Raw genomic sequence first — 19905 nt, 5'->3', positions numbered from 1 at the left:
CCCCTGATTTCCGGGGAGGGTGGCATCATTACATGGCAATAAAAGGAACCTTGGACATCAATTTCTTTAGGTTTCTGGCTGTCACTGGACTGGTTCATAGTTGCTACAATGCAATTGACTGAGGAAATTACCAACACTCATTAATCCAGGCACCATGACTCAGCAGAGAGCTGCAGGGAGCATGTACACCCAGATTTGAGAGAGTCAGGGTGCCACATCGCACACTGCTTGAATTCAGAGATTGAGGAGATTGTTGCAATAATTAACTCTTTACAATCTGGTAAAGTTCCCAACCTTGATGGTCTTTCAGCTGAATTTTATAAATTTTCTTGCAATCTTTAGCACCCCATTTAGATCTGTTTTCTCTAAATCTTTTGCTGTTGGGAAATTACCTGTTACTTTCTATGAAGCCTCAATTTCACTTATTCTCATAAGAATTAGGACTTACCTGATTGTTCCTCTTATAGGCCAATCTTTCTTTTGAATGCTGATGCTAAGATTCTGTCTAAAATACTGGCCTGTAGGTTGGAAAACTTTATACCTCTCATTATTTCTGAAGATCAAACTGGGTTTATTAAAGGATGCTATTCACAATTTAACATGTAATTTATTAAATGTTCATTACTCTCCTCCTGTTTCATGAGTGTGTTATCTTATTAGATGCTGAAAAAGCTTTTGATAGGATGGAATGAGATTATTTATTTAAAGTGCTTTAAAAAATCAATTTTGGCCCTAAATTTATTAATTGGATTAAATTGATATATTTATCTCATGTTGCCTCAATTTTTACCAACTCTTTTAAATCCAAACCCTTTAATCTCTACTGTGGATCTAGGCAAGGTTTTTCTCTTAGCCCATCACTATTTAATTTGGCATTAGAACTGTTAGCTATGGCCTTTTGGCAATTTAATGACATCTTTGGTATTTTAAGAGGGGGGAGTCTTTATAAAGTCACTTTATATGTGGATGATCTTCTGTTATATATTTCAGACCCTGATCATTCAATCCCATCCATTCTGTCACTGCTCCACCAATTTGCAGGTTATAAATTGAATCTTCAGAAAAGTGAGCTGTTTGTATTGAAGTCTTCTGGCTCTCTAGGTTCTGCCCTTCCTTTTAAAAGAACAAAAAAAATCAATTTAATTGCTTAATTAATTACTAAAAATTATAGTAATTCTATTAAAAAGAATTTTCTTTCATTAATGAACTATGTTAAGTATTTAGCTCAGTGGTCTCCTCTTTCGATGTCCTTAATTGGACAAATCAATGTTATTAAGATGAATATCCTACCCAAATTTTTTTATATATTTTCCAAGCTCTTCCCGTTTTTATTCCTAAAACTTTTTTTGTTTTACTTGACTCAATTATTTCCTCATATATTTGGAAAAATAGGCATCCTCATCTTTGTAAAGTTTTCCTTCAAAACCTTAAAAAGAAAGGTGGTTTGGCTTTACCTAATTTTAGATTTTATTATTGGACAGCTAATATTAGATGTATAATTTTTTTAAAATTCATTGTGAGGACAGAATGGAAGCTTCAAATTGGATGATTTGGAACTTAATTGTATTTTAAAAAAATTCTCTTATTTCAATACTTGGAGCGTCATTACCTTTCTTTGCTTCCAAATTAAATGAAAATTTTGTTGTTAAGTATACTTTGAGAATTTGGTTTCAATTTAGAAATTTTTTTTGGATACCATAGATTCTTACTTCTGAGGCATATACAACTATTACTTCATTCTTTTTTTTCCCACATTTAGGAAAAGATTCTGCTTTTTGTGAATAGCTTAAGTTGGGTACCTAATCTTTTCAGGATTTATTTATTGATGATAATTTAGCAACAGGACCTCGGGCCTCCGGCAGCAGCAGCAACAGGACCTTTGGCCTCCGGCGGCGGCAGCAACAGGACCTCAGGCCTCCGGCGGTGGCAGCAACAGGACCTCGGGCCTCCGGCGGCGGGTGCAACAGGACATCGGGCCTCCGGCGGTGGCACCAACAGGACCTCGAGCCTCCGGCGGCAGCAGCAAATCTGGTCCTTTCCAGGACCTTCGTGATGGCATCATCATCACCCTGTACAAAAACAAAGGCGAGAAATCAGACTGCTCAAACGACAGGGGAATCATGCTGCTCTCCATTGCAGGCAAAATCTTTGCTAGGATTCTCCTTAATAGACTAATATCTAGTGTCGCTGAAAATGTCCTCCCAGAATCACAGTGTGGCTTTCGTGCAAACGAAGGAACTACTGACATGATCTTTGCTCTCAGACAGCTCCAGGAAAAGTGCAGAGAACAAAACAAAGGACTCTACATCACCTTTGTTGACCTCACCAAAGCCTTTGACACCGTGAGCAGGAAAGAGCTTTGGCAAATACTAGAGTGCCTCGGATGCCCACCCAAGTTCCTCAACATGGTTATCCAACTGCACGAAAGCCAACAAGGTCGGGTCAGATACAGCAATGAGCTCTCCGAACCCTTCTCCATTGACAACGGCGTGAAGCAAGGCTGCATCCTCGCACCAACCCTCTTTACTATCTTCTTCAGCATGATGCTGAAACAAGCCAATAAAGACCTCAACAATGAAGACAGTGTTTACATCCGGTACCGCACGGATTGCAGTCTCTTCAATCTGAGGCGCCTGCAAGCTCACACCAAGACACAAGAGCAACTTGTCCGTGAACTACTCTTTGCAGACAATGCCACTTTAGTTGCCCATTCAGAGCCAGCTCTCCAGCGCATGACATCCTGATTTGCGGAAACTGCCAAAATGTCAGCCTGAAGAAAACTGAGGTCCTCCATCAGCCAGCTCCCCCACATCTCCATCAGGCACACTGAACTCAAAACGGTCAATCAGTTTACCTACCTCAGCTGTACCGTTTCATCTGATGCAAGGATCAACAAAGAGATAGATAACAGACTCGCCAAGGCAAATAGCACCTTTGGAAGACTACATAAAAGAGTCTGGAAAAACAACCAACTGAAAAAACACACAAAGATCAGCATGTACAGAGCCATTGTCCATACCCACGCTCCTGTTCGGCTCCGAATCATGGGTCCTCTACTGGCATCACCTACGACTCCTAGAACACTTCCATCAGCGCTGTCTCCGCTCCATCCTCAACATTCATTAGAATGACTTCATCACCAACATCGAAGTACTCGAGCTGGCAGAGTCTGCAAGCATTGAATCCACGGTGCTGAAGACCCAACTGTGCTGGGTGGGTCACGTCTCCAGAATGGAGGACCATCGCCTTCCCAAGATCGTGTTCTATGGTGTGCTCTCCACTGGCCACCAAGACAGAGGTGCACCAAAGAAGAGGTACAAGGACTGCTTAAAGAAATCTCTTGGTGCCTGCCACATTGACCACCGCCAGTGGGCTGATCTCGCCTCCAACCGTGCATCTTGGCGCCTCACAGTTCGGCGGGCAGCAACCTCCTTTGAAGAAGACCGCAGAGCCCACCTCACTGACAAAAGACAAAGGAGGAAAAACCCAACACCTAACCCCAACCAACCAATTTTCCCTTGCAACCGCTGCAACCATGTCTGCTTGTCCTGCATCGGACTTGTCAGTCACCAACGAACCTGCAGCTGACGTGGACATACCCCTCCATAAATCTTCATCCACGAAGCCAAGCCAAAGAAGAAGAAGAATTTAGCCTCATTCGAGCAACTATCCCTTAAATGTAAACTACACAAACATCATGTTTTTAGACACCTACAAATTAGTTTTTTGAACTCTGTAGTGTTGAGACTTCCTCAGGCCCTTGTTATAAATATAATAGAAATGAGCTATAATTTTAAACCAAATCAAAAAATGTTGACATCAGCTATATATATGATTTATTATTAAAGTCAAGGGATAATTACCTAGATAAGATAAAAAAAAATTATGGGAGCAAGATCTTCAACTTTCATTTTCATATACTACATGGGATTCTATCTTAAAATTGGTAAATTCATCTTCTTGATGTGCCTGACATTCGCTTTTACAATTTAAGGTAGTACATCGAGCTTGCTTTTGTAAAGTTCAATGGGTTAAATTTTACTCTAAAATTTCCTTGAAAGTGTAAGACTGAAGAAGGTACTTAGTTACATATGTTTTGGTCTTGTTCCTCTCATTCAGTTTTTTGGGAAGCTATCTTTCGTACCTTATTGAATCCGATACATAATCCTACAATTACCTTTTTTGGATCAACTAAGACAACTATGTTTCAATCCCATGTAGTGTCCTTTGCCACCTTTATTGCTATACGTTCAATACTGATGAGATGGAAAGATGCTCTCCCTCTTTCACATACTCAATGTCTATCTGATACGATGGCATGCCTAACTTTGGAAAAAAATCAGATGTACTTCTGTTGTAACAGATTTAAATTTTCTAAGTTTGTGGGCTCCTTTTATTAATTATTTTTGTAATTAATGATTTAGATCTTGTTTTGTGAAGTTGTAATGGTAGTGAAATTGCATATACTTACCAGATAACTTCAGAAGGATAGCGGGTAGAATTTGTAGAATTGTCTACTTTTTAAAAAATGTTTACTACTTTTTTTCTCTCTCTTTAACTGTTATGATATTGAGTTTATATATTAGTTTTATTCTTTTTATATAACAGTTATTTCTGTATATTCTTTTTCATATATTACCCTTGATTAATGGCTTCTATGCATCATTTCTGGAAAATCCAATAAAAATAAAGAAAAAGAAAAGAAAAACCATCAACTTAGGCTGGGAGGGTAGAAGTATCAGTGAAAAGGCATTATGTGGATAGTAACTGTAACAATATTAATATTTGGGGAGAATTTATAAGATTTAGAGTAGGTCACTTAGGTAGGTTCACATTTTAAAACAGATCTTATTTGAAAGAACTCTGGAGAATGTAAGCACCTTTCACAAGTAGCTGTAAATTGAACTGAAGTCATAAAATGTGTGACCATGGTCTTGCTGGAGTCATGCTGTCTATCAAAGTGCTCATAGGAAGGTCACTCCTGGATTTTTGTTTATCTAACAACAGATGGGAGCAGAAGAAAGAACTCCTGTTGTTTTGCTCAGGAAGGTGGGGATTTTGCAAGACATGAGTCACATGCTCTCTTTGGAGTTTCAGCTGGAAAAGAGAGAGAGTTGAGTTAACAGCTCAGTCAGTCAGTGTGTGGGACACTGACAAGTAACTGAAAATTGCAATCCAGGGAAAACTGTTTGAAACTGATGAAAGCAAGTTCCAGAGCAGTAGATGGCTGGAAGTGTTATCTGTCTGATGTTTCTCTTGAAATAGAGGAAGGAATGGAACTCTGTGGTAGCTTGAAGAAAGAGGTTACCATCTGGAAGATCCTAATGGGGCAAGTTTCATCAGCGAGACTCTGAGGTGACTAGTGGTGGTACCTCAGTTGTGGAAATCCTGGAGCAACAAATATCTCTCTCTGCAAACCCTACAAGAACATTCCAGAGTGGTAAACATTTACCTTTCAAGCACCAAGTCTGGTGAACTTTATACATGTTAAATTCTGTGCACAATATGGTGATTGCTTGCAACCAGAGAACATGGAAGAAGAAGTGAGATTGAAGTGTGAACCAAAGAACTTGAATTTACACACACCATATAACCATATAACCATATAACCATTTACGTAGCGGAAACAGGCCATGTTGGCATTTCGAGTCTGCACCGGTTCACTGATTTTGTGTGCCCTCTTCAGGCATTGGTCCCGGTAGATCTTCATTCAATAACGATGGGCAAATTCAATGCAGGTGGAATCTTATTGAAATTGAAAGCAAGATTGTTGTCCTGGCACCACACAACCAGATTCTTGATCTCCATCCTGCTTTCTGACTCATGGTCATTACATTACATACATTTGCACTTAGAATTAGAAGGGGATTATTTGGCTTATTTAAGTATAGAGTTAAGTTTACGTTTGATTCTATTTTCATGTTTAAAGTTGATTAAAAATAACTTGTTTTAAAAATCACTTGTCTCGGTGAATGTCTATTGCTGCTAGGTTTTGGGGTCCTTTGGGCTCGTAACATAACCAAAACATTTATAGAAAAGGGTAAGTATGGTCCTAAAATTAAGATCCTAAACAGGTAAGACCAATTTTAATATAATTATGACCTAGTAAATGTTTAATTTAATTTAATTTTTTAAATTTTAGCAATTTCAGCAATAGAGAATGGTAGAAGGCTCTTCTGGCCTATCAGACCCATGCTGCCCAATTACACTCAATTAACCTCCCAAGCCCATACATTTTACAAGGTGGAAGGAAACCAAAGCACCAGAGAAAACCCACGCAGGTCACAGGGAGATCGTACAAACCTCCGCAGACAGCGCTGGATTTGAACCCATGTCACTGGCGCTGTAATAGCAAAGCAGCAACCACTTCACTAACCTTCCCACCTGCAAGTGAGTCTATTTGGACATATGCAAATCAGTCAAAAGTTAAATAATGAGAGTTCAGGCCCAACATGTTCCCATAAGGATGAAAGGCAAGTCGAAGGAACACTGAATGTCAAGAGAAAACACATGGTAAATATAAAGATATGCCAATGAAAAATACATGGTAGATATAAAGAAATGTAAACAGGGTAGACTCTTGAGAGGTATTGAAAGTGTAGGGCAATATTTAAAAAAAAAATTTGGAGGGCAAAGGGGAGCACAAGCTGTCGTGATCAGGGAAGATTAAAGGAAATCCCAAGGCATTGTAGAAATAAGAACGGAACTAAAAAAAAAGAGTAGAACATGTTCGGAACCATAATGTATATGGAGGCAGTGAATATGGCCGAAGTTTTAAATGAAAAGTTCTCATCCTTATTCACTCAGAGGAAAGATATTGTAGGAAGAGAATTTAAGGAGTAGCTGGTCATTGAATTCATGGGACATGTTATCTTTAAAAAAGAGGTATAAAATATCTCAGTAGGCTTAAAGGTGGATTGATGAGATGTATCCCAGGCCATTAACAAAAGAAAAATGTATAAATATCTGGTGGTCACAGGTGAAGTATCAGATGACTGAAGGCAAACAAATGTGATGTCTTTAAGCTTATAAGTTCTTTTATTTGCACAAGTGGCCAAATCTAAGAAGGATGAATGTAGATTGCAGGATAATACTTTATTTAGTAAAATGGGTAGAACAGTGGTTCTCAACTTTTTTCTTTCCACTCACATACCACTTTAAGTTGTATAAGTGCTCTGTGATTAGTAAGGGATTGCTTAAGGTGGTATGTGGGTGGGAAGGAAAGGTTGAGAATCACTGTTATAGACCTAATTGTTACTGTAATATTTTGCTTGAGAAAAATAGTAATTGGCCCATTTCGTTTGGAGTGATGAAACCGTGCATATAATGAGTCAATTAGGTACGATAAAAACAGTGGTTTTTAAACTTTTTCTTTCCTCCCGCATACCACCTTAAGCAATCTTTTACTAATCACAGAGCACCTTTGGTATAGGGAATACTTAAAGTGGTATATGAGTGGAAATAAAAAGTTGAGAACCACTGGGGTAGAGCAATGGCAGATGGAATTTAATCCTGATAATTGTAAAGTGACATCCAACAGAACAAACGAGGGTAGGACATTCTAATGAATGACAGGGCCCTTAGGAATGAAAAGGGACAGAATGACCTTGCTTTACAAGTTCAAGGATCCATGAAGTTGGCAGCACAGGTAGGTAAGGTGGTGAAAATGACAAAAGAGATGTTTGTCTCCATTAGCCAGGGCATGGAATATAAGCAGTGGGGTGATGTTTGTCCCAGAGCTGTGTTATTGTGGACATTTTTTGTTTGCACATGATTAGAAAGATTTAATTGCATTAGAGATAGTGCAGAAAAGATTGACCGTAATGTTCTTGGGGATGGAAGGTTTCATTTTTGAAGGGAGACTGCATAGGCTGGGTTTATTTTCCTCCAAGTGGAGAAGACTGGGGTGGAAATCTGATGGAGATGTACAAATTTATGAGGGTCATAAATTGGGTGGACAGCAGGAAATCTTTCCTCAGACCAGAGTGTCTGGAATTTGGGTAGAGAGTTTAAGGTGAGGGAGCAAGAGGTTCAGAGGGAAGAGATTTTTTTTTCCACATAGAGGATTGTTGGAATACGGAAAGGTAGGGGAGGTAGATCGGCTTGCAACATTAAAAAAAAATCAAGATGAGCACTTGGATTGCCAAAGCAAAGAAATCTAAGGATCAAATGGGTTTAATCTGAATTCAAATAGATGGATACTTTTAAAATTTTTTTTAACTTTTCACACTATGAACCATACTAACCAAAATACACACAAACATTTCCCTCTTGAATATACAGTGTTATTTTCTCCCCTTTCCCCCCCCTTCCCTCCCTCCTTCACCCCCCCCTCCCCACCCACTCAACGTTCAACCTATATGATACATTAAACCCATTAAACAATGTCATCACACAATGAAAATAAACAAGAAATTTGTGTCTTCTACTTTTACATACTGGGTCAGTTCATTTTGTCTTCTTCTCCTTCTGTCATTTAAGGTGGTGGAGGTCTGCGGTAGGACTTCTCTGCTGTGTTCCATGTACGGTTCCCAAATTTGTTCGAATACTGTGATGCTATTAAATTATATGTTATTTTTTCCAATGGAATACATTTATTCATTTCTATGTACCATTGCTGTATTCTCAGGCTATCTTCTAATTTCCAGGTTGACATAATACATTTTTTTGCTACAGCTAAGGCTATCATAATAAATCTTTTTTGTGCTCCATCCAAATCGAGTCCAAGTTCTTTACTTCTTATATTACTTAAAAGAAAGATCTCTGGATTTTTTAGTATGTTGCTTTTTGCGATTTTATTTAATACCTGATTTAGGTCTTCCCAAAACTTTTCCACTTTCTCACATGCCCAAATTGCATGTATTGTTGTTCCCATTTCCTTCTTACAACGAAAACATCTGTCTGATACTGTTGGGTCCAATTTATTTAACTTTTGGGGTGTGGTGTATAGCCTGTGTAACCAATTATATTGTATCATGCGTAACCTCGTGTTTATTGTATTTCTCATAGTTCCGGAGCATAGCTTTTCCCATGTTTCATTCTTTATCTTTATGTTTAGATTTTGTTCCCATTTTTGTTTGGGGTTAAAGCTTGTTTCCTCGTTCTTTTGCAGTTTGATGTACGTTTGTTATAAATCTTTTAATTATCATTGTGTCTGTAATCACATATTCAAAATTGCTTCCTTTTGGTAACCTCAGTCTGCTTCCCAATTTGTCCTTCAAGTAGGTTTTCAGTTGGTGGCATGCAAATATTGTACCATGAGTTATACCATATTTGTCCTTCATTTGTTCAAAAGATAATAATTTTTTTCCCAAAAAACAATTTTCTATTCTTCTGATCCCTTTTCTCTCCCATTTTCTAAAGGAAAGGTTATCTATTGTGAAAGAGATTAGTTGATTTTGTGTCAATATTAGTTTTGGTAGTTGATAATTTGTTTTATTCCTTTCTACGTGAATCTTCTTCCAAATGTTGAGCAGATGGTGCAGTACTGGTGAATTCCTATGTTGCACCAGCTTTTCATCCCACTTATATAGTATATGTTCTGGTACCTTCTCTCCTATTTTATGTAGCTCTAACCTGGTCCAATCTGGTTTTTCCCTTGTTTGATAAAAATCTGATAGGTATCTTAATTGTGCTGCTCTATAATAATTCTTAAAATTTGGTAGCTGTAAGCCCCCTTGTTTGTACCATTCTGTTAATTTATCTAGCGCTATCCTCGGTTTCCCCCCTTTTCATAAGAATTTCCTTATTATTTTCTTTAGCTCCTTGAAGAATTTCTCTGTTAGATGAATTGGTAACGATTGAAATAGGTATTGTATCCTTGGGAAGATATTCACTTTAATGCAATTTACCCTTCCTATCAGTGTTAGTGGTAAGTCTTTCCAGTGCTCTAAGTCATCTTGTAATTTCTTCATTAATGGCTGACAATTTAGTTTGTATAGATGGGCTAGATTATTATCTAGTTGTATACCTAGGTATCGAATTGCTTGTGTTTGCCATCTAAATGGTGATTCTTTCTTAAACTTTGTGAAATCCGCATTATTCATTGGCATTGCTTCACTTTTATTTGCATTGATCTTTTACCCTGATACTTCTCCATATTCCTTCAATTTCTTATGTAATTCTTTTATTGATATTTCTGGTTCTGTTAAGTATAATATGATGTCATCTGCAAATAGACTGATTTTATATTCCTTCTCTTTTATTTTTATCCCTCTTATTTTATTTTATGTTCTTATCAGTTCTGCCAGTGGTTCTATAGCTAACACGAACAGTGAGGGAGATAGTGGACATCCCTGCCTAGTTGATCTGCTTAATTTAAATTGGCTTGATATATATCCATTTACTGTCACCTTCACCAGTGGTCCCTTATATAATGCTTTAATCCAATTAATATATTTCTCTGGTAGCTTTAATCCAATTAATATATTTCTCTGGTTGGTTGAACCTCTGTAGTACTTTGAATAAATAATTCCATTCTACTCTGTCAAAGGCTTTATTTGCATCTAAGGCAACTGCCACTGTTGGCGTCTTGTCTCCTTTTACTGCATGGATTAAGTTAATGAACTTACAGATATTGTCCGTTGTTTGTCTTTTCTTAATAAATCCATTTTGATCTAGTTTTACTATTTTTGGTTCACAATCGGCCAATCTGTTTGCTAATAGTTTAGCTATTATCTTGTAATCTGTGTTAATAGAGATATTGGTCTATACGATGCTGGTATTAGTGGATCTTTTTCCGTCTTTGGTAATATTGTAATTATTGCTGTTTTGCATGAATCTTGCATGTTTTGTGTTTCTTCAATCTGGTTCATTACTTCCAGGAGAGGAGGAATTATTAAGTCTTTAAATGTTTTATAGCATTCTATTGGGAGTCCATCCTCTCCCGGCATTTTATTGTTTGGTAGTTTTTTTAATATATCCTGTCTTCCCTTTATTTCAAATGATTTTATTAATTTATTTTGCTTCTCTTCTTGCAATTTTGGCTGTTCAATTTTAGCTAGAAACTCATCTATTTTGTCTTCTTTCCCTTCGTTCTCAATTCGATATAGTTGCTCGTAGAATTCCCTGAAGTTTTCGTTGATCTCTGTTGGGTTATATGTAATTTGTTTGTCCTTTTTCCTTGATGCCAATACCGTTCTTTTAGTTTGTTGTGTCTTAAGCTGCCAAGCTAGTATTTTGTGCGTTTTTTCTCATAGCTCATAATACTTCTGTTTTGTCTACATTATGTTCTTCTCCACCTTATACGTTTGTAGTGTTTCATATTTTATTTTTTTGTCTGCCAATTCTCTTCTTTTTGTTGCATCTTCCCTTATTGCTAATTCTTTTTCTGTACTTGCTTTTTCCCTTTCCAGCTGTTCTATTTCCCGATTGTAGTCCTCCTTCATCTTAGTTACGTCACTTATTATCTGCCCTCTGATGAATGCTTTCATTGCATTCCATAGTATAAATTTATCTTTCACTGATTCCATATTTATTTCAAAGTATATTTAAATTTGTCGCTCAATTAATTCTCTAAAATCCTGTCTTTTAAGTAGCATGGAGTTTAATCTCCAACTATACGTTCTCGGTGGGATGTCCTCCAGCTCTATTGCTAATAACAGGGGTGAGTGATCTGATAACATTCTCGCTTTATATTCCGTTTTCCTAACTCTCCCTTGGATGTGAGCTGACAACAGGAACAGGTCTATCCTTGAGTATGTTTTATGTCTACCCGAATAATATGAGTATTCCTTCTCCTTTGAGTGTTGTCTCCTCCATATATCCAAACGTTGCATTTCCTGCATCGATTTAACCATAAATTTGGTCACTTTGTTCTTTCTGCTAGTCTTTTTTCCAGTTTTATCCATCTTTGGGTCCAAATTAAGGTTAAAGTCCCCTCCTATCAGTATATTGCCCTGCATATCTGCAATCTTCAAATAGATATCTTGCATAAATTTTTGATCCTCTTCATTAGGTGCGTATACATTGAGCAAATTCCAATATTCTGAATATATTTGACACTTTGTCATTACATACTTCCCTGCTGGATCTATTATTTCCTCCTCTGTTTTGATTGGTGCCTTTTTATTGATTAATATAGCTACTCCTCTGGCTTTTGAATTATATGATGCTGCCATTACGTGCCCTACCCAGTCTCTCCTTAATTTCTTGGGTTCCACTTCCGTTAGATGTGTTTCCTGCACGAATGCTATAACAATTTTTTCTTTCTTCAGTAAATTTAACAGCCTCTTCCTTTTGATTTGGTTATATATTCCATTAATATTTATAGTCATATAGTTCAACATGGCCATTTCATACTTTGTTTACCTCTCATTTCCGCTTCCTCATCACCACCTTTCCTCCTTATCCATTTCTGTTTTCTTTTTTTTGAACACACTGTAAGACAACACTTCTAAAACATAAAATATTTCCACTATTCCCACATCTAAAATTCCCTTAACCCCAAATGTTCCCCCTCCCCCTCTCTGAGTTGCCCCTTGTCCCTTGCCGGGCAACCACAACTCCCCTCTCCATTTGGATTGCGAACCCGCTCGCAAGCGTCAACCGATTTCGCAGTGACTGTTTTTCTCTCCCACCCAGCCCCCTCCAGAAGACTTTTATCTTCACATATAACAAAGCTCACCCTCTTAATTCCCCCCTTACTTCCTTTCTTCCCTTTCTTCCCCTTCTTAGTTCTTACTTATACATTATTTTTCTTCTTTATATGAAGTTTGTCGTCATTCTTGTTCTTGTTACATCTCTTCATCTCTCTGTTTTGCAGGCGTTCTGCAAATTTTCGTGCTTTCTCCGGATCTGAGAACAGTTTGCTTTGCTGCCCCGGGATAACTATTTTAAGCACTGCTGGATATCTTAACATAAGATATCCTTTCTTCCACAGGATCGATTTTGCTGCATTAAACTCCTTCCTCTTCTTCAGGAGCTCAAAACTTGTGTCTGGGTAGAAAATTTTTTTTTGACCTTTGTATTCCAGTGGCTTTTTGTCTTCTTTCATTTTTTTCATTGCCTTCTCCAATATATTTTCTCTTGTCGTATATCTCAGGAATTTTACTAGAATGGATCTTGATTTTTGTTGTGGCTTTGGTTTTGGGGCTAATGTTCTGTGTGCCCTTTCTATTTCCATTCCTTCCTGTATTTCTGGCATTCCTAGGACCCTGGGGATCCATTCTTTTATAAATTCTTTCATATCTTTGCCTTCTTCATCTTCCTTAAGGCCCACTATCTTTATATTGTTTCTTCTATTATAGTTTTACATTATATCCATCTTCTGAGCTAACAGCTCCTGCATTTCTTTAACTTTTTAATCAGATTCTTCCAATTTCCTTTTTAAGTCGTCCACCTCAATTTCTATGGCTGTTTCTCGTTCTTCCACCTTGTCTACTCTTTTCCCTATTTCTGTCATGACCATCTCTAATCTACTAATTTTTTCTTCTGTACCTTTTATTCTTCTTTTTATTTCATTAAATTCTCATGTCTGCCATTCTTTTACTGCTTCCATATATTCTTCAAAAATTTTCTCTCTATGTACAGTCCATTCCCATTATCTTCTATTTCTCTGTGCAGAGGTTGATGATGTTCTCCCTCCTCTTCCCCTGTGTCCACTCCAGGACCTGTGTCCTCTACCTCTCTTCCTTGTATCTGTGTCTCTTCTGACTTTCTTGTTGGGCTGTTTATTTCAGTTTACTGGATATTTTTTTTTAATGGTGTCTTGATGTTGGTCCTCTTCCTCTGGGCTGGTCATCTGCTGTGTCTCTGATTTCCTTTTTTCATTCTCCTCCCTCCCGTTCGCGTTATTTTCTATATCGTCCCGCTGGGAGCCCTGCTGTCGGGTCATTCTCAGCTGTTCACACTCCCGTCAGTGTTGTCTTTGTCATGCGCATCGTGCATGCGCAGTTGCACACCTCTGTTTGGCTCCGTGAGCCATCCTTGTAGTCCTGCGTTCGGTGGGTCACGACCCTTCGGGGTTTCCACTGACCTCAAGGACTGGGCTCCTCTTTCCACGGCGGGTCCCTGCTTCTTAGTGCAGGTAAGGCCTTCAGCTTTCTCTTCCGCCGTCTTTCCTTCTTCTTTTCTTCCCGTTGTTTTTGGCTTTTCTTTCTTTGGTGCCATTTCCTCCACACCTTTATTTTTTATTTGTTGTGATTTGTGTGTCTGTGGCTTTGCTTTTTCTTTACTTTTTTTCTTCTTTTCTGGAGAGGGCTGGTATTCTCCTACCAGCCACTACTCCATCACATGACTCCAAATAGATGGATACTTGATGGTTGTTATGAACTTGATGGGCCAATAAGCCTGTTTCAGTGTGCCATGAGTCAATGACTCTATAACCAGCTTCCTCAGTTTTTGTCGAGGAAATATGTTTGCAAACAAGAGCTGAAGGCCGGTTAAACAGGAAAATCTGTAGCTGCTGTGATTGTCATGCAATCCACAAAAGTGCTGGAGAACTCAGCAGGTCATGCAGCATCTATAGAAAATAAATGGTAACCAACATTTTGAACATGAACCTTTTCTCAAGGTAAGAGCACAGATGGCACCTGAATAAAAAGGCAAGGAGAGGAGAGGAGGGAGGCTAATGGGTCAGAGGTGGATATAGATGGGCAGGTAGAAGAGAAAAAAGTGATAGTGGGAGGGGGTAGGTCCCTTTGTCTTTCCTTCATCTCCCCACCCACTTCCCTTCCCTCTCCATTCAGAGCTACTCCCCACCCCCCCCCCATCTCTCCTCAGCTTTTTTTTCCTCTTCTACCCTCCCATTCATATCCACCTATGACCTCTTACCTATCAGATTGTGATCCTCACTCTGGCCCTTACTCCTTCCTTTTTCTTGAGATACCTGCCAGCTTTTTGCTCATGCCTTGACAAAGAGCTCAGGCCAGAAATATTGGTTACCCTTTACTTACTAAGGATGCTGCAAGACCTGCTGAGTTTCTCCACCTCTTTTGTCTGTTGCGCTGAAGGCAAGATCTATCTCAGCAGCAATGTCATTGTAATACAATTCAACAAGTCAGATGATACAATGGAAATCAATAACTGAGAGGATTAACTATAATTATCCACAAACAATAACACAGCAGCCTTAATGGCCTTTGACCATTAATCTCAAGCAGTGGTTTCCAACCTTTTACTTTCCACTCACATACCACTTTAAGTATTCCCTATGCCATAAGTGTTCTGCGATGAATAAGGGATTGCTTAAGGTGGTATGTGGGTGGAAAGAAAAAGTTTGAAAACCACTGTTTTAATCATTCCAAATTGACTCGTTATGTGCACAGTTTCATAATTCCAAAGAAAATGAGCCAATGACAATTTTTCTCAAGCAAAATATTTCAGTAATAATTGGGTCTAGAGCAGTGATTCTCAACCTTCCCTTCCTACTCAGATATGATCTTAAACAATCACTTACTAATCACAACACTTATGGCATAGGGAATATTTAAAGTAGTATATGAGTGGAAAGAAAACGTTGGGAACCACTGATCTAGAGGATAGGTGTAAAAATCCCTCCCATTGTAGTAAGGGAACTTAAATGCAATTTAATTAAATAACTTGGAACTTTAAATAATAAAATTAATGTGAATAACAGTACAATGAAATGACCAGATCATTTATATTTGGACGAGAAACTTGAACAACAGCACATCATTCATTTCCTGGAAAGATTAAAACCTGCAAAAAAAAAATGACAACATTGCTGGACAGCTGTAAAGACAATGCTGCCACTGGAGCAGACGCAGGAGAGCGGAGATTGGAGACAGAGCACTGCTCTGAAGGGTTCAACAGCCAGTTCTAATCCCAATGGCTTCTTAAATGTGAGAAGAGCTGACGATGATTTTTAAACTAAAACCGTGTAACCATGGGTCTGTGCTCAAGATGGTGGCACCTGTGCTGGTAAAATTGAACATATATTACTGTATTTTTCATATCTGTTTGGCAGGAGCAAGTATGAATTTTTATTCATGTGTACTATTACGAGCCCAGAGGACCCCAAAACCCAGGACCAATAGATATTCACCAAGACAAATGGTAACTTAAACAAAAGTCGCTTTTAATTATCTTTAAACATGAAAACAGAATCAAACTTTAACTTAATACTATTAACTTAACAACCTTCTAATTCTAAGCGCACGTGTATGTAAGTTCAGAAAAGGTCTTTGATTCACAGTCCAATCTCACTTCTCATTCCTCCAGGTTTACTGGTTGTAGGCAATTCTTATACTGTGCACAGAATTTAACATTTATGAAGTTCACGAGCTTTGGTGTTTGAAAGGTAAATGGTTATCGCTCAGGAAGGTTCTTGTCAGTTTTCAGAGAGAGATTTGTTGTTAACTGGACACCCACAACTGATTCCTTTTAATTAGCCACTTCAGTATCTTGCCAAAGAAACTTGCCCCATCAAGGTTTTCCAGATGATAAACTCTTTCTTTCAGGTCACCACAGAGTTCCTTTTTGTTTCCTTTATTTAAAGTGAAACATTAGACAGCCAGTCCTCTCTTCGTGTATGACCAGGCAGAACTAAGCACTCACAACCCATCTTCAAATTTTCCACAAGCTTTCCAACTTGTCCTGTTTCAGTCCCAGCTGTTACTGCTGACTGTAAAACTACAGAAATGATCTCTCTCTCACAGAGAAAAACCTGTTTGACTCCCCCTCTGCTTGCTAAACCACATGACCATCTTAGAACAGCAAGCCTGCGGCTCCAGTCCTAATATTCATTCATCTGTTGCTTTTCAAAAGAACAATCTATTAGTCAAGTCCCTTGGGCACTCCCCAAAGCTTTTGCAAATGCCTTCAGTGCTAGCCTGTGTAGCTTGAGCAAATGAGAACTATTTTGGAGTGTTTGCATGTGACCTACACAAAAAAACCTGCCACACTTTATCTCCCAAATATATATATACAATACAAACACAACATATTCTGTCACAATACATTGTACGCTTGTACATACCAGGAATTCATTATCTTTTGCATGGTTTTGTGTTGTGGCTTACCTGGTTCTTTGTTCAGTTCCTTTAGCCTTGGTGGTGCCCTTTACGATTATTTTTTAGATGCTATTCAGGCTCTGCAAAATAACAAGTATTGTATTTCATTAAAAAAAGTAACATGCATATAAATCTTTACTTTCTATTGATGCAAATTCAAATGAAATAGACACGGGAAATGCAGCACAGGTTTTGGCTCTATATTTATCATCTTCATAATGTTTATACTATGATGGTTGCTTAATTATGGGTTCAGCACACTTTCATCGTGACAGGACCTGTTATTAACAAAATAGGAGTAGGCCACTTCAATCTGTAGCAGGTTGCAAAATCCAGTCGTATTTCAGAGAATTTTCATAATCATTTATCATGGATCACAAAGTGGAAACAGTGTTTCTGTTAATTAGTGTGTGTGGAAAAGAATAGCAAGTTTTACTATCGACATAACAACCTAAACAGATCGGAGATGTAATCTTTTGTTGTAGATCTCATCTCTAATTATACTGCTGGAGGTGTGTCACTTGTTCTAAAAAGACTTAGGTTTAAATATTTGGTGTGGCTTGGCTTCCAAGTACTTTTTGGATTAATTTCTTAAGTCATATATTTTGAATAAAATATTTGTAATAATGATAGAAACAAAAATTCCAATTGAAAAAAAAATTAATCATACAGCATGGTGACAGGCCTTTCAGGCCCATGAGCCCATGTCATCAAAATCTTCTACCAGCCAGGTAGTGCCTCCAGTCCCTTACAGCTTCTACAATGGCCTGAGCCTCCTTTTCCAGGCAGGTTCCGGAGCTTGGGGCCTTGAAGCATCTGTGAGAAAAAGGCAACTGGCCTGCCTGCCTGATTGAGAAGAGCGGCCAGGGCTATATTGGAAGCGTCACTTTCCACTTGAAAAGGTACATCCTTGCCTTACCGCGTGCATGGCGGCTTTTGCAACGTCACTTCGAAGGTAATGAAAAGCCATCTGGGCTTCATCGAATTAACCTACCAACCCTGTACATTTTTGAAACGTGGGAGGGAGCTGGAGCATCCAGAGGAAACTCACGTAGACACGGGAAGAAAATACAACTCTCTCTAGACAGCACTAGATTTGAAACCGGGTTGCTGGCTCTGTAATAGCACTAACTGCTGCACCAACCCTACTGCCCTAATTGTTACAATATTAATTGGGAAAATCGTAAAATAACAGAGCACAGAGAGACACTATTCTCTCCATCATGCCTGTGCTAGCTCCCTTTTTGAAAGGCAATCTATTTAGTCCCATTGTTTTATTCTTTTCCTTTAGAATCATATATGTTCTGTTCTTGCTTGGAAATTTCAGTTAAATGTTCCTCCATCACCCTTTCAGAACCCAGGATTTCATTGATTTAAAAAAAAAGCACCATCTCTATCCCCCACCACTAAAAATTCTTAAAGCTATTAAATATTAGAGTCTAATCAGAAGATATTTTACAACTGATTGAAAAAATGTCTCACAATCTTGTTGCACACACCGTCTTGAGTAATGATCATCACCTGACTCCGTTTCTAGACAGCCAAGTTCCACCACACAGTGATAAATATTATTTTCAATTCTTGTTATTGTGGTTGTGTTTAATAACTTAAACTCAGAAATGAAAATATAATTTAACATGTGCACTTTCCCAAGTTCCATTTTACTTCTGGTTTCATGAAGGTGAATAAACAAGTAATTAACTCAGTGCTATTTAATACCATGGAGGAGAATTCTGACATACAATAGAACTTAAGAATTATGGGATGCTAAAAGACCCACCTTCCAGGAGCAAAGCACAAGGTGCTGGAGGAACTGCATGGATTTGGCAGCATCTATTGAAAGCAATAGACAGCCATCATTTTGGGCTGATAACTCTTCAGCAATCGTAATGAAGGGCACCATCCTGAGATTCAACTGTCCATGGTTTCCATGGATCCCTCCTCATCTGCAGAGGTCATGCAGCACTTTGTCCATTGCTTCAGTTTTCCACCACCTGCTGACTTCTTGTTTACCACCTGATGGAGCTGCTCCTCGATCATCCTAATCAACCGTGATCAATGAATCAAGACCCGAAATCAAGATGAGAAGCCCACCCCCAACCCAACACCCTCCCCATCCCCATGAAGGTATCCCCATGAAGGTATCCCCATGAAGGTATCCCCATGGAGCATCAGCCAATATCTACCTACCTCTTTCCAACACAGTGACTGGATCGGCATGACACCAATGGATCCAGTAATATGAACATCTCCAAGGATAGCGTGACATTGTCAGAAAGAAATGCCTCTGAATGACCATTTGAAATAAGGGGGTTGACTTCTTTGGAAAATTCAAACCTTTTAATCAGGTTGTAATATAATATTTTGCTCGGAAAGAAAAAGGATCTCCTGTTCGGCATCCTGCCTTGATTTCCCTTGAAGTCAATGGAGATTAAAATTCTTGCAAAGAATCCTCGACTCAAAAAGTTTGTCCTGTTTGTATTCCCACAGACGCAGCCTCATACACTGAATATTTCTAGCAGTTTGTTCTATATTTCTTGCATGTGCAATTCACGAGCTGCTGTCAGAAGTTCCATTCATAAGTGATTTCTTTTACATTGGCTCATGTGCTCCTAAGGATTAGCCGGCGCTTGACAAGAGCTAACCATGCAATCTCTGTAACAGGCAAATCTCTGGCAATGTTCACTGGCATCTGATTAAATTAATGCATGTATATGCTACATCTTTTGAACTTACAGAAATGAAGTATAGAGTTGATTTCATTTGTTGTTCTGCAAAAGATTATTCTCACTAAGTGGGATCCTTCACCTTTAATGGTGCCACTTGCTTCAGAGTCCCAGTCGCAGGAAAGACAGGCAAATGGATCGCAAAATCCAATCGTTACTTCTGTTCTTTTGTTGAAATTTGCTGTTTAATTTATTCCATTTCTCCT

At 38.4% G+C, this 19905-nt stretch overlaps 1 long non-coding RNA gene across 1 annotated transcript in view; it reads right to left on the bottom strand.

Moving 5' to 3' along the window:
- Window positions 1-1814: 1814 nt before the first annotated feature.
- Window positions 1815-19905, bottom strand: part of LOC138763408 (uncharacterized) — a 42388-nt gene continuing 24297 nt past the window's right edge. Inside the window, exons 2-3 of the long non-coding RNA XR_011357533.1 lie at window positions 16983-17053; window positions 1815-2069 (exon numbers count right to left, since the gene is read on the bottom strand). This is a non-coding gene — a long non-coding RNA (uncharacterized lncRNA). The remainder of the gene's footprint in view (window positions 2070-16982; window positions 17054-19905) is intronic.

Source organism: Narcine bancroftii, chromosome 5 (assembly GCF_036971445.1).
Source record: "Narcine bancroftii isolate sNarBan1 chromosome 5, sNarBan1.hap1, whole genome shotgun sequence".
Taxonomy (NCBI): Eukaryota; Metazoa; Chordata; class Chondrichthyes; order Torpediniformes; family Narcinidae; genus Narcine; species Narcine bancroftii.
This window is presented reverse-complemented; position numbering and strand designations above follow the sequence as displayed.